General features: G+C 39.5%; 1 long non-coding RNA gene and 4 other non-coding genes across 5 annotated transcripts; 3 read left to right on the plus strand and 2 right to left on the minus strand.

Annotated features, from left to right (window-relative positions):
- Positions 1-5,903: 5,903 nt before the first annotated feature.
- trnam-cau (transfer RNA methionine (anticodon CAU)) lies at positions 5,904-5,977 on the minus strand. Its single transcript has one exon. It is a non-coding gene; the product is annotated as a tRNA-Met (tRNA).
- An 830-nt stretch (positions 5,978-6,807) lies between these two features.
- Positions 6,808-6,896, plus strand: trnar-ucu (transfer RNA arginine (anticodon UCU)). The gene is given in 2 exon segments: positions 6,808-6,844; positions 6,861-6,896. It is a non-coding gene; the product is annotated as a tRNA-Arg (tRNA).
- Positions 6,897-7,433: 537 nt separating this feature from the next.
- Positions 7,434-7,507, plus strand: trnat-agu (transfer RNA threonine (anticodon AGU)). Its single transcript has one exon. It is a non-coding gene; the product is annotated as a tRNA-Thr (tRNA).
- A 713-nt stretch (positions 7,508-8,220) lies between these two features.
- Positions 8,221-8,294, plus strand: trnat-ugu (transfer RNA threonine (anticodon UGU)). Its single transcript has one exon. It is a non-coding gene; the product is annotated as a tRNA-Thr (tRNA).
- Positions 8,295-13,612: 5,318 nt separating this feature from the next.
- LOC143712767 (uncharacterized) lies at positions 13,613-14,229 on the minus strand. The gene is made up of 3 exons (XR_013195078.1): positions 14,172-14,229; positions 13,805-14,019; positions 13,613-13,719 (listed from the first exon to the last, which is right to left on the minus strand). It is a non-coding gene; the product is annotated as an uncharacterized LOC143712767 (long non-coding RNA).
- Positions 14,230-15,573: the final 1,344 nt, after the last annotated feature.

Consider the following 15,573-nt stretch of genomic DNA (forward strand, 5'->3'; position numbering starts at 1 on the left):
AAATGTGAAAGGCTAAGGATTCAGACTGTAATATATGCAGTATACAATCTTAAATTTTACTTTATATCTAGGTCTACTACATGTACAGGTAGCCCCAGTGGGAATTAAACCGACAACCACAGGTGCTGTTTGCAAGTTGTGCCTAATTGCTCAGTGCAAGCAAACGTCTTCAACATTGTTTGTTGAACTTGTTTCACCTGCTCTTGAAGTAAGATTTTACAATTCGTATTTTTATATGTAATATTGTAGTGTTTATTATAAATGATTTATCTGTGCACTTCATTATTCTTTTAAAATTCATGTAGCCTTATAATCTTTAATCAAATACGTTACCCTTCCCTCCCCCCTCGAAACGACTTCTCTTCCGGTCATGTGCTATGGTGCGAGGGCGTGGCAACTCCCCTCAAACCGTGCTATGAGCAGAGATGGAGAAGAGGAGCGCTAGAGTAAAACCCTGCCCTCCGTTCAATATACCGTTTCACTTTTAAATACGTCACAACACTGGAGAAAAGTCGTTTGTAACTTCCGGTTCATGCCGACATCAAATAGAAGCAATAGTTTCCAAGACAAAAAAACTTCACAAATAACATCACTTACTTGTACTCAAACTCTTGGCTCTGTGAAGTGGAGTCTGGATTACTGGGGAGAAACCTGGTTGCGAGAAAGAGGAAACAGAAATTTGAAAATCTAACAAATGGTATAGTTTAGTGGCAGGATCACAAATCCAGCATCACAGCAATAGATTTTACATACCAGTTCAGCATTTTTCTGGTTTTCTGGAATCGATGCATCTTTCTAGAGTTTTTTTTTTTCTTGAGACTTCCAAGATTCTAGAGTAGGGAATAATGAATGAAAGAGTCAGTTATCCACAATAAACAGAAAATAAATTACACAGATGAAATACAGGAAAATCAAATACACAAGTCAGACCCATTTACCTGCTCCCTTCATGAACTTAAAATGATGTTTCTCCCAGGTGCTGTGTGGAGGTGTGCAGAGGATGGCTAATTTGTTGCCTTCGTCTTTTTGCTGAGGTTAAATGGGGGCCAATGGCACATGCTCTCGCTGAGCCACTCTTGCGGAACCACTGCAAATGGCAGATCCTCCTCGTTGATAAACTGAACAATGTGAACCATCTAAAATAGAAGAACATTTTGCATAAAGTATACTTTTTGATTAATTTCCAGGCAAAATCAATAACATTAAAATGCTCACCCCTTCAAAAAAACGAGTCATTTTCACAAGTGGATCAACAGAAAACCATGTTCAGACAAACACAATCATATACATATACACACACATATATACATATAAACACATATATACACATTATATATATATATATATATATATATATATATATATATATATATACACATACATATACATATATATATACATACATATACATACATATATATATATATATACACACACACACATATATATATATATATATATATATATATATATATATATATATATATATATATAAACACCAAAAGTTAAACTTTCTAGATGTAAAGCATTCTTTCTAGATGTAAAGCATTGGCGATTTACTGTAGCTAGATACATTTCAACATGTCGAACATGCTTGAATTCAGTGAGTAAAAAAGGCGAAGCAGCATGTGTTAGCTAACACTGTAAGTTAAACTAGACTAGCAGCATGGTTGTCGAATCAAACAAAACATCATTATGTTTAGTTAGAAAACAACACAAGTTATACTGATCAGTCTTTCTTGTCGTAAAGATTTTGCTAACGTTACCATTCCCACGTGGGCGGGAGAATTGTCCTTCAGGATTTGGTTACGTAAGTTAGTTAATTATTCGACTGACCAATACTATCTTAAACCACATACTCTAGTACTCACACTGGCATAAACATACGTAAATATAGTTAAAAGAAGAAAAGAAAAAACTAACGCCAGGAAGAAACTAAGTAACGTTAGCCTAACTAACGTTAGCTATGTGATGTCAGAAACATGACGGAAACTTTGTAAACAAGGCTAACTTACTAGCTTGACTAGTAAGGCAAGAACATATTTGAAAAAGATGAACTAAAAATGTAAAAAATGAACATAATATTGCGTTACACAAAAAGGAAAAATGTACTTACTTTAAAGATCGTAGTCAATGACTAGATAGGATATCCTCTCCAAATACTGAAATCGTGTGACGAGTGGCCACTGTTGTGTTGGTAAATCTGCTTCTGTTTTTTAGGTACTGCCCCTCTCGGCCGGTGAAGGTACTTCTCTGTTTGTGCTTTAATACTTTCTTAAACATTTGTACAGATTGCAAAACTCGCAATTGCAAATTAATCCCTTATACCTGTAAAAGGTCAAATAAATAAAAAAATCGAGCTTGTAAAAAAATGAAAGACATAAACGAAATTTCCTGGGGTGACAGAGAGACAAAATATTTCTAAATATTTCACTTTATCTTTCAGGTCAAAACAGGGATTTTCATGTTTATTATAAATATTACCATGGTTGCAAATTAATAAAAAAAATCTAAAGCATACCCAAGCTTTTGGCCAATTTGCAGATGTCTTTCACTGTTCACTGATTTCAGGCATTGGTGAAAAGTCTAACTTCATCCATTTATTCTGCTAAATTGTTCATACCATGAATGAAATATTTATTTTAAAACCTAATCAGAAAGATATTTATTGCCAAGTAAGTTTTACAAAAGGAATTCTTTTTGGACTATTTGTGCATCTCAATTGTGCATAAATCAAAGAACTGTAAAGAATTGTCACCTTAAGTGACTAAAATAATTCTATATATTTTACATAGGCATATCACTGAATCGCTTCAGAGTTTCAACGTAATTTAAATGTATTTTCCTAAACCTTATCATGGAATCAGACTGAGTCAAATCTGTTATAAACCCTAATGACTTTGGAGCAACAACAACAACAAAATTTGATATAATTCACATAATAATTATAATCGCTTTAAATGTGAAAGTTAAAATGCTGTCAGTTCCACTCATGCCAATGACATGGCTGGTCGATTTCAAAGCGGCTTGCCGCCAGCCGGCCGCGGTTCATTTAGACGGCGGCAACCGCCAGAGAGAATGAAGTCGGCGGTCCGGCGGCTGTTCGCCGGCGGCATCTCGCAAGAAATGGGAGTGACGTATTCGGCGGCAAACGTTTCATCTCCGCCAGCGGGGCGCACCTATAGCCGACAGTTTTGGGGCCGGCGGCAAAAAGAAGCCGTGCCGATATTTTTTGCTATCTGGGTAGTTTGTAAGAGAAAGCGTTTATTAACAGTAATGAAGGTTACACTTGAAATGGCAACAAAGCAGATTCATGATGACTTAATTAATAATACGTGTATAATTAATTGTGCATAAAAAATCAAGAGAGTTGGAAAAATCAAGAGAGATGCCATGAAGGACGTGAGTGTCCTTTAACCCATAATGGCAAAGCCCAATTAGAGAGGAAGAGGAGAATGCAAGAGCAGAGCCCAGAGAAGAAAGAGAGATCACATAGGTTACATTGTTCTTTCACCATTTTACTTGATCTAAACCAACCTGAGACAGTGAAACTGACCAATAAGCAGACTACAGCCGCCCCTGTACAAGGTGTGACAGCTGGCAGGTAGGTGTAAAAACATACCAGCCATTTCCACTGAACTTAAACCTTTATACTAAACGCATATTAAAACTGCAATTATATATAAAAAAAAATGTTATTACCTTTGACAAACTTGGTATAATTTTAGAAGTAGGCTGGGGTGGGAGCTGACGCTGACTCTGCGCCATGACCTCCTGTGCTGGTCCAGTAGCGGCAGACTGTTGTTCAACAACCCTTGGTGCTTGTCCAATAGAGGCTGTGGCCTGCTTAAGACAACCACAAAAATACATAGGCTACAATAATTGTTGAACGAGAAGAATTTGTTCAGTAAATTATATATATATAAAAAAAATACAAGTTACATCTTTACATTGTTACCTTTTGAGTGTGAAAACCACATATGCACTTTGGGACCGCTCCGAGCAAGGTTGTCTGGCCGCGAGACTGCATCGGACATCTTTCAATCTGTAAACATTATCACACATATAATATAGAATACATGCAAGTATGAATGGCACATTAATTTATTGTAGTGTGTCATTTATTTTTATTCATGTTCTTTGAAGGGGAGATACAAACTGTAAAATTAGAGATAAAGAGTGAGTAAAGTTTGTATCCTCCTTTAAAAGAACAAGAGAGGAACATTTCACACCTTCAAAAAAACATCCATTCACTCAACATCCCCACCCCCACTGCCTCAAATCTCTGAATCTCCCAGTGCAAAAAAACGTTTTTTTTTTTACATAAAAAAACATAAATCTCAAATACCTGCAACATTATCTACATACATATCTATAAATAATGATGACATAGAATTAAATGATTAGGATTACAATTATTACATCATGCAAAGGTGACAAAAGCACACTCACCCTTTGGTACACGTCATGCCACTTTTTCTGTCGAGGAGCTGGCCTGTTACCCTCATTTGATGGCCAAACTCCTGTGCTTGCAAACTTTTTTAGCCTTGCAATCCAGTCAGTATCTGACATGGCTTTATGGGATTTTTTGCCAGACATTTTTTTGTTGGGGGGCTAATGGTTAGGTTATATCGTTTTGAACAAAACTACTATAATACAAATTATTTCTTTAAAAAAAGCACACACGATATTTACAATTATAATATAGTATACAATTATATACAAATATAAAATTACATTGTCCGAAAATACAGTTAAAGTTACCGAAAAATAAGTTTCGCAGTCCTCCGTTAAAATGATGCTGCCTGACCTCCGTGACAGTGATGCTCGACGTCTGAACTTTTTGACCTCTGACACGCCCCTCAGGATATGTCATTACTTCGTACACCTTCGGCTCAGTTCGGCAACTTGATTGACACTTGGCTAGCTTCCTGACTCCTCCTCCTAGCGGTGCTAAGCGTAAACGTGCCATCGACATTTCCTTGTACTCTGATTGGTCAAATGTCGAAAATGATAAGGAAAAAGTCAAGAATGGCGCTCTCTGATTGGCTGCAGATGTTATAATGTCGAGAATGGCGCTCTCTAATTGGCTGCAAATGTTATAGCGCGTCGACGTGATTGGCTGTGGCGTTCAACATTGTTCAACATTATCCCCATTTTGACGGATATCCTTCGGCAGCTGGCGTTCAGGTCGCAGTCTCCCCTGGAGGCGTTGGTTCGAATCCCACTTCTGACAAACCTAACCTTTGGCTGCGGGCTCAAGCTAGAGTCTTTAACCCTCTGGCAAGTTTATCAAGAAATGCAGTAATGTTGACAAAGCACTGCAATTCAGTTCATGCTAGAATTAACCAAACATTAAAGTAACACTGACCTGCAGTACATGACCTTTATAGTAACACTTTAGTGCAATGTATGGGATTCTATGGCACTTGGAATTTCAAGTCATGACATTTCAGAAAAAATGGACATGTTGATTGAATCGGATTCAACTGAATTTCACGAAATAACATGTTGTGATGTTTATCGGAAGAAGATGCAGTAGAATTTCATGGCAAGGATTCTTGGAAATTTCTTGGAATGAAATGTCATGGGTTTGGGGGCATGGGGTGGAGTGTCATGACACAAGATTCAAGGAAAGTCATGTAAAACATTACATTAGCATTAACAAGACATGCCATTAGAATGAAAGAATGATATCAGCCTTAACAAAACATTGTAACAACACCAACACATATGACATGAATATGAGAGTAATACAATTACTGCATTTGTTCAACATTAGTCTTAAAAAAAACACTGGATTTCAATTACAGTGCATATGAAGAAATGGACAAAGGCATAAAAGGGAATACAGAAAGCAGCTCATTTATTTACACGGTCCCGTGTATCAAAAAGCACCATTCTGCCCCGTGTGAGGCTCGAACTCACAACCTTCAGATTATGAGACTGACACGCTGCCTAACTGCGCCAACGAGGCATGTGCTGTGACACGGGTGAGCGGTGAAGCCCTAGATTCTAGATCATCTGCCATTGTGTGTAGGTGCAAAAATGCTGCTCAACACTGGCTGTCATGTCAGGATGCCTGAGCGGTCTAAGGTCACAGTCTCCCCTTGAGGCATGGGTTCTAATCCCACTTCTGACAAACCTAACCGTTGGCTGCGGGCTCTTTAACCCTCTGGCAAGTTTATCCAGAAATGCAGTAATGTTGACAAAGCACTGCAATTCAGTTCATGCTAGAATTAACCAAACATTAAAGTAACACTGACCTGCAGTACATGACCTTTAAAGTAACACTTTAGTGCAATGTATGGGATTCTATGGCACTTGGAATTTCAAGTCATGACATTTCAGAAAAAATGGACATGTTGATTGAATCGGATTCAACTGAATTTCACGAAATAACATGTTGTGATGTTTACCGGAAGAAGATGTAGTAGAATTTCATGGCACAGATTCTTGGAAATTTCTTGGAATGAAATGTCATGGGTTTGGGGGCATGGGGTGGAGTGTCATGACACAAGATTCAAGGAATGTCATGTAAAACATTACATTACATTAGCATTAACAAGACATTCCATTAGAATGAAAGAATGATATAAGCCTTAACAAAACATTGTAACAACTGTCTAGTAAACAGGAGATCATGGTTTCGAATCCCAGCAGTGCCTATGCCACAGGATGTGGGCACCGCTCACTTAATCTTTTACATATGTAAATCTTTGCATGCTGAACAGTGTGCATCTGCACAAAATGTGGAAATCTAAGATGTGATGTGCATGCAATAGCGTCTTAAAGCTTGTCTTTTGTGGCTCTGTGGCGCAATGGATAGCGCATTGGACTTCTAGATTTTGAATGGAGGTGTTCAAAGGTTGTGGGTTCGAGTCCCACCAGAGTCGTGCATACCCTCTTTAGCTCAGATGTCTTTGTGTTGGACAAGCATATGCTTAAAACTTGAATCCACAAACTACTTCAGAAGCATACACTTCACGTTCTGCTTATTTCCCTTATTGGACACACCCAACTCAGATCACAGAGTACTCTACTAATTAACTTAAGTCACCTATTTAAAGAAGAATAGGTTGAAATCCACTGGCCTAGGCCAAAATCTGCAACAACCTATTGTTGGCCACCTACCTAGAAAAAAAAGAAGAAAAAAAACACGCTTTCCATTTCTCCAAGCTGAAACAGCATTTAGATGTATCGTAACTGGAGGTTCCCGAAACATTTGAGACACGAGTACTGAGAGTTTCGATCCAGAAATAAATGGCTTGAGATATTCCCTTGTCCCTCAACAGAAGCCTGCACACCTTTCAGGTTTTGGAAATAATCCTGTAACTTCAAAGGGACCTATTCATGATGTAATCAGCTATTCTCCTGACATGCTACCTCTTTTAGACTTTGTATACAAAAGCATCGAACTAGTGACAGTAACTGGTGCTGTGGCTTAGTTGGTCAAAGCGCCTGTCTAGTAAACAGGAGATCCTGGGTTCAAATCCCAGCAGTGCCTAATCTGTGGCTTTTAAGATTAGTCATTCAACCTTCTCTGATGTGAAAGTCTTGGCAGGAAAGACAATCTGGACTTCTCGGTTGCAAATGAAGGTTTTAAAAAGGTTGTCGTTTTTTGGGTCCCACCAGAGTCACGAATGGTGTCCCTTTGGTGTCCCGAACGGTGTACATTTGCTTAAAGCTGGGGTTTTCCAACTTTTTCAGAAGCCTACGCAACACATTTTTCTTCTTTTCCTTATTGAGCACACCCAAGTCAGATCGTCGAGTACGTTACTTATCAATCAATTATTTGATTCACCTGTATTAAATGAGAGAGATAATAAAAAATATGTATATGTGGTGCAAATGCGCTTCAAGAATGGTTTGCAAGCTCCTGGCTTAGGCCTGAAATCTGCTACTACCTATTGATATGGTCAAGCCTATGGATATTTGTACAAACAAAGTCTTTACATATATGAAGAATAATACATGGATATCTTTCTGGATTTTGCCCTTTCATATCAGAAGAAGGCTCAGGAAACATTTTAGGCATGACTATCGAGAGTGTAGAGCCAAAATTAAATGAGTTCAGACATTCCCTTGAGGCGTGAAAGGCCCTCGTGTTTTGGAAACAATCCTCTTACCTCTAAGGGACCTCGTTCATGACGTGATCAGCTGTTTTCCTGATGTGGTACCTCTTTTAGACTTGTTTTACCAACAAATTTCACCGTATCTGGCGCTGTGGCTTAGCTGGTCAAAGCGCCTGTCTTGTAAACAGGAGATCCTGGGTTCAAATCCCAGGAGTGCCTTTGGCACAGGATATGGGAGTGCTTAACCTTTTCACATATGAAAGTCTTTGCATGACAAACTGTGTTTACCTGCACAAAACTGGAAAAACTAAGAAGTGCTGCGCATGCAATACTTCCCTGAAGTGTGTCATTTTATGGTACAATGGATAGAACTTTGGACTTCTAGGATGCGAATGGAGAAATTCCCTGGTTGTGGTTTTGAGTCCCACCAGAATAGTCAGTGGCCTCTTTTGCTCTGATGTCTCTGTGAGTCAGACATATGTTTAAAACTGGGGTCCACAAACTACTTCAGAAGCCTACCCTTCACATTCTGCTCATCTCCCTTATTGGACACACCCATGTCAGATCATTGAGTCCTCTACTAAGTAGCTCAATTAACCCTTTTGAAATAAGGAAGATAACGAAAATGTATAGCGTCTGGGAGGTTTTGAGAATGGTTTGAAAACCACTGGCTTAGGCCAGAATCTGCTACTTCCTATTGTTGAGATCCAGCCTCTGGATGTATTCAAAACAGTCTTTACTACGGTGGCCCAGAAGGGTCACAACACATACAAACCCCACAACAACTACATATTCAGAAAACACATACAAATTCAGAAAACACATGCAAACAACGCCACAACAACTACATATTCAGAAAACACATACAAATTCAGAAAACACATACAAATTCAGAAAACACATGCAAATTCAGAAAACAACTTTGTCGATTTCACATTCGCTACAAATATTCGCAGCACGAGCAAATAGGGAAACGAACTGCAAACTGCAAAAACACAACGGAAATGTTTCCGGGGGGGCCATAATCAGTGACGGACCCGCATCCATCCGGTTGTCTTAGCGCTATTTTTTGAATGTGTGCTGTGCTTTTGTTGTCTCAAGAGGTAAGTGTTTCTCTTTCATAATGACAGACTTGTCGATGTGCTCTGATACCGAAGTGGTTTTGTGTGTTTTTAACATATTAAGTTATTGTCCCCATAACGTATTAATCTGCCAACGTTGTTAGCTGGAAACTAAGTTAGCTGGCTAGCTCGCGTCTGGCCATTAAATAGATGCATTACTGGCGTTTGTACAATGTTGTCCTGATATCTGAACTATTTATTTAATTTTTAGTTTGAAATGTTCTGTCCGTATTGTGCCGAGCAACTGGGGGACGCTCCCAGGTTTTGCACGTCGTGTGGTCTGAACGTGGGGTTCCTTACGGAGCGTCAGCCTACAGGTAACATCCCCTTACTGTGTTCCTATTTATACATTTATCAACCCCATTAAAGAATATTAGTTTTTATAATTAATCTTTCTGTGCGTGTGTGTGTGTGTGTGTGTGTGTGTGTGTGTGTGTGTGTGTGTGTGTGTGTGTTGTGTCGGTCCAGAGGATGACCTAATACGTGCTTACTTTAGAAAGGACCACTCCAACGACGTTATTCGCGATTTTTTGGAGTCAAAGCATGGTATTGTAATGAGCCTGAAAACTCTAAAAAAGAAGGCTGAAACGGCTAAATCTAAGTCGGAGAGCAAATTACAGTCCACTGGAGACTGTGAATGCTGCCATCACTAGTGAATTGAATGGCTCAGGACAGCTGTTGGGCTACAGGGCTATGTGGCAGACCCTGAGACAGAAGCATTCACTGACAGTGAAACAAGACGATGTCATGCAAGCCCTCAGATTATTAAATCCAACAGGAGTATCTCTCCGTCATAGGCGCAGGTTTGTTAGGCGATCCTATTGCTCTGCAGGACCCAATCAGGTGTGGCACGTGGATGGCTATGACAAGCTCAAGCCCTTTGGGATTGCCATCAGTGGCTGCATCGATGGGTATTCAAGGCGGGTTATGTGGCTCAGTAGTGGCAGCACCAACAACGACCCTGCAGTAATAGCTGTAGGGTCTGGACCAATCAGACACACACTAATTATTCATATTCACTATATTTAATGAATATAAAGGTCTATGAAACTCTCCCCCAAAACTAACCTCACAAATGAAGTTACTTTGTCAGCCGGGTGTCCGGTTACAGAACACTTTAAGACTGATAACAGACTTTACGACCTCAAAGGAATGTGGCCACATGCGCCACATGCTTAAGAGAGAGAGACCATCTTTAATTAAATAAACTTTGCGGTGTTACTCTGATCTATGAAGGAACATGCCTCACAGAAACTGTGATGATTTACTGTCTCGTGTACTATTAGGTATAACAACATGGTATGTTTGATTGGGGTGTATGTGGTTGAACAACCACCCAACGGTCAATATAACCTCACCTGTATCATGCTTCCTAGCAAATTAATCCTCATTTAATGACACACACTTTGATGTACATCACCTTCTCTTAGAATGCAATGTGAATTTGTTATGTCTATTTGAGCTTGAATGAACAGTCTAAGCATGCTGGGGACAAAGACCATAAATCAACTAAGAGCCGCTTCCCCTCTCGGACATGTCACCTTACTCATAGGTCAGTTCAAACCTTAGGGGTTGGTTCTTTCTCAGGGTATATCAGAGGCAGGCAACAGTGACCGCCCTCTCTTAGTTTTTTCATCCAGCCGCAACACTGTTCTGGTGAGACTGGGGAGCCCCCTCCCCCTCCACGGGGGCCCCAGGGCCCAGCAGGCCTCGATTCCAACCAGATCCGGCCTCATGGAAAAGAGAGAAGACTCTCTCACAAAGAACCAAGGACAATCTCAGGAGTTTTGGAACAAAGACTCCAACCAACAAAGACTCCAACCAACAACGACTCCAATCACCCATCCTTCCGACTTCCTCACTTCTCCTGGGTGCTCGGCGTGGCCTCAACAGAGTCCCAGGCCTTCACCAAACCAGTCATGCGTTCCTGGAGAAAGAGAACGCTCAACCAACTTCCACTTGACACTGCCGGAACCATCAACGACTCCAATTTTCAACAACTTCAAGAATTGTTCCCATTACAAATGCAAGTATTCAATTCAATGAAATGTGAAAATGAAATTCTGATGGTTCTTCTCATAGACCCTCTTCCGGTTTCCAATTTCATCCTATCACTAACCTATTTATGTATTCATGTGTGTATGTTGTTTAGTTTATTTATATTCATATAAATATCTATATTTAGTTAATAAAACTTGTACATAATATGTATTTGGTTCTGTTTTGTTTGCAATACAAGTCACTTTATGATCACGGTTTTTGCTACTGGCTCAAAGTACTGTACAGGCGAAGAAATAATTATTCTTCGGTGGCCATGGAAGATACCCTTTATTAGAATAAATTAATAATCAAAATAGTTCGTTGGAAGAACTGATTAATTGATTGTAATATTAATTCAGCCACATCAAGTTAATCCAATTAACTGACCCAAATATTTATAATTAATAATAACAAGATATTATTGATTATTAATATTTCCAAAAAGCTGAGTTCCTTACATAGCTCACCATTACCTGCAGTGTGTTTCGAGCTGTGGCCTTCCGGCTCGTCTTAGGACAGACTGTGGGACAGAAAATGGAGACATGGCTGCCATCCACTGTTCTTTAAGAGAGGACCACACCGATGACTTTGCAGGTTCTCTCAGCCACATGTATGGCACTTCAACTGCCAATCAAAGGATTGAAAGTTGGTGGTCCTTTTTCAGGAAACAGAGGTACGTTTAACAATACTGTTACTCACATATTTTTCAATACTGTTTCATATTTCTGTAATCTTTTCGTAATATTATGCTGGGTTGGAACCATACAATGCTGACTTTGAAAATGTAGGCTTATTTATATGAGCGTCATACATGGATCAGGCTGTGTACTGCCGATTGTGCAATAGTTATGATAAGTAAAAGGATTAGTGTGCATGGTTGACTGTTTCAAATTGTAATAAGTGTTGACAGTCCATTCTGCACTGGTGAATGCAGTGCAGAATGTTGTTTTCCAAGACTGTCACATAATTTAAGTATTTGTATTAGAAACATTTATACAAAACTAAAATCACTGTACTCCATTATTAGGACACAGTTCTGGATGGATTTATTCAGTGACCTGAGGGAGAGACACTACTTCAATGGCACCCATGAACACAAGTGCCTTGTACGGTATGTGTTCCTGGGCATCTTTCAGAAAGAGCTTGATGAACACCGAGAGCTTTGGAATAACCATACCATCAGACCCGTCCGGCAGTCTCTCTGTCCATCTGGGAAACCTGATACCATTTACAACCTGCCTCCCATGTTTGTATGTAACACCTGTATTGTCATTTTCAATAAATGTTTGGTTGGTTTCCCTTTGAGATTTAAACACTATTCAAAATGAGTTCACTGTTGTGCTTTCTGTGCGGCCTTAGGTTTGGTGGAAGGGATTGTGGATTCCCAGTGGATCCCCAAGTGTTACAGGAGTTCAAAGACCTTCTGCCACCCACAAACAGTTTGTGTGGAGATGCTAACCTCCAAGCATATTTTGCCAACTTGGAGAGACAGAGCCAGCTCGCTCCACCCATCAACTGGCCAGCTGCTGTTGACAACTACATTAGACTTAAGGAAATGGCTGGTCTTTGAGAGAGAGAACTAACAGACGTGTAGGCAGTTTATTTTCTTTCAGACAGCATTGCCTCCAGTGTGGTGTACTGATATGGACACCTTAAATTAAAGGTTAAATTAAAAGCAAAGATATTAATCGATTGCAATGACTTCCCTTACTTTTTCCACCATCACAATGTATGCTTTTGGTGTTAACAGTGTTGATAAATACGGTATGCTGAAGCTAATGGTGACTTTCATGCTAGATCGGTAACATTTCATGACCAATTTATGCAACAACAAATAAACTTCATTCTGATGGCTCTTGCAAAATGTTTCAGAATAGACAAACTTACATTTTCTTATAAAAATTATTTTATTTCTTTTAACTGTTAAAATACTGACAAACAGTAAAGTGCGAACAGTAACAGCAATGTAAATCTGTCACGGAAAGTTTCCAAATAGAGAAACTTGCACCTTTTCTTATACAAAAAATCATTGGACTTCTGTAAACCATGTAACCATACAAATAGTAAAGTGCGAACAGTAACAGCAATGTAAATCTGCCATGAAAAGTTTCCAAATAGAGAAACTTGCACCTTTTCTTATAAAAAAAAATGGATTTCTGTAAACAATGTAACAGTGCAAAGTGCAATGCAAACAGTAACAACAGTAATGCAAATTTGCCACTGATAATTAATTTCTGATTGACACCTCAATGGAGCCCAAATCCTGGAGCGTTCTTGATTCCATAATTCATGGCTTCCTCAAAGATTTCATATGAGGGTAAGATCGGGAGTTTTAATGTGTTCGCGCAGACATTAACCTCAGGAAACCTTGAGTGTTTTCTGGAATGTGAGTTGAGGCTGTGGTATTAATTTTGCTGCTGGGATTTCTTTCAGGCCTGTGGCGAACATCAGAATGTCCTGCAAGGACATCCCTGACCCTTCCTCTGTGGGGGTTGGGAGTAAAGAAACACATTGAGATTTATCATCCATTTGTGAACTTCACTTCAAACAACATACAGAAAATTATACCTTTTACAGCGATTAAGTAGTCCAGCCAGTAGCCAAGCACTCTCTCCTCCTCATGGCGATTTGAGCTACCAGTTGGGCTCATTTCTGGACGGAACAGTGACTCTACACTCTCGGCTGTCAGGTCTTCCGCACTGTAACACATGTAGGGCAGGAAAATGGAGGGATGCTGTTCCAGAGCGTTGAAAAAGTTGAGGGTAGCCAGGCCATCCTTGAACCTATTACCGGGTTGGGTTGTGGGTGAGGGGAAGAGGCAGATCATGGTAAGTTCTTAATGCTATTGCCAGTAGGACTCACATTTGTTAGACACTCATTTGAGTTTCATTCAAATTCTCGTTTGAATTCTTACAAAGTAGTCAGAGTGACCTACCTCTGGAAGGAAACATTGTTGCGGTAGGTGAAGTACCACTGGATGTAACCATCCACAACTTTTTCCTTATCCTCCAGTGTCCTCAGGCATTATAGAATCCTGCTGTCTGAAGCATGCTGGAGTGCTTATCTGCGAGTTCCACGAGTTCTTCCAGTGTCCTAGCATTCTTAATCTAGAGTAAAATAAAAACACTGTCTGTACACTCTAAAAAATGTTGGGTTATTTTGTGTACCCAATAACATTTCTTCTGGTGAGAAAATCCTGCACAACAGCTCTGTACTTTCATGTCAAGTTATAATATTTTGTCTATGATATAATGCACTTGTTTAAAGATTAATCCATTGTTCTTTCTGTTTTATGTAAAGACACTCTTGGAGATGTTGCTTTAAAAACCCTGCCAGCTATCCTTCCTCCATTGCCACACAAAACAGGCTGCAAGATGGTTCGGCCCTCTTACCATGAGGCAAAACAAGCATTTGTTGATTTACAGCCTGTAGGTACATCATTTATGACAACACATTTGGGGTAATATTTGATCCATTTGTGCATATTTACCATTTAAAATTTCTATTTAAAGGTTGGAACAAACATCATCAAGTATTTGGAGGAGGAGGAGCAACGGAGGCAATTCCCTCATGTCCTGCAGCTTGGGGACAAATTCAACTGCTCACAAGCCTTCGTCATTTTGGGAGGAGCGGCACTAGAGCAAGACAGCCTTTTACAAGCTGTGGATACATGCTTTAAATTATTTTATGTTTTAGACATTGAGTATCCAACGCCTGCGGCAGCTGTTTGGCAGTTGCTACAACACACAATATTTCACGAGTTCACACTTACATACAATTAAAGGGAATAAAGTATAATGCGTATTTGGCGTGCTGTACGGGGGGAGGGCTCCGAGCTCGGAATTCGGCCCGAACCCAGAGTACTCCCCCCTGTATGTAAAGTGGTTTAGGACTAGAAGAGTGGAGAAGGGGTGGTGGAGGGACGCTGCTAAACTGTCAGAGAAATGAGGTGAGACTGCTGAGTCTATATATACACGTTTTAATCATGATTGCTGAGTGCTCTCCACCCGTGTTAATTATCTGAACGTGCTTCTCCCGAACTTTGTTAATAAAACATCATATTCTGTGCCAGGAGGAGTTCCATCAACTCATTGTCGCCTACTTAGGCAGTTTATAATTGGATAAGCTGGACAAGCTTTGGTTTGTTTTGTTTGTGTATTTGTATTCCATGTTTCTTAGAACTTAAAACATAATTGTAATTAAATTAATTTTAGCATTCTGTGGCAGGAGCTGTTCCCTCAACACACTGTCGCCTTATGAGGCAGTTTATAATTGCATTACTTCTATTTATTTATTTATTTATTTATTTATTGAAAGAATTTCTTATTTTAAGGAAG

Source organism: Siphateles boraxobius, unplaced genomic scaffold, assembly GCF_051911475.1.
Source record: "Siphateles boraxobius isolate OS27281-9 unplaced genomic scaffold, OSU_SipBor_1 51, whole genome shotgun sequence".
NCBI lineage: Eukaryota > Metazoa > Chordata > Actinopteri > Cypriniformes > Leuciscidae > Siphateles > Siphateles boraxobius.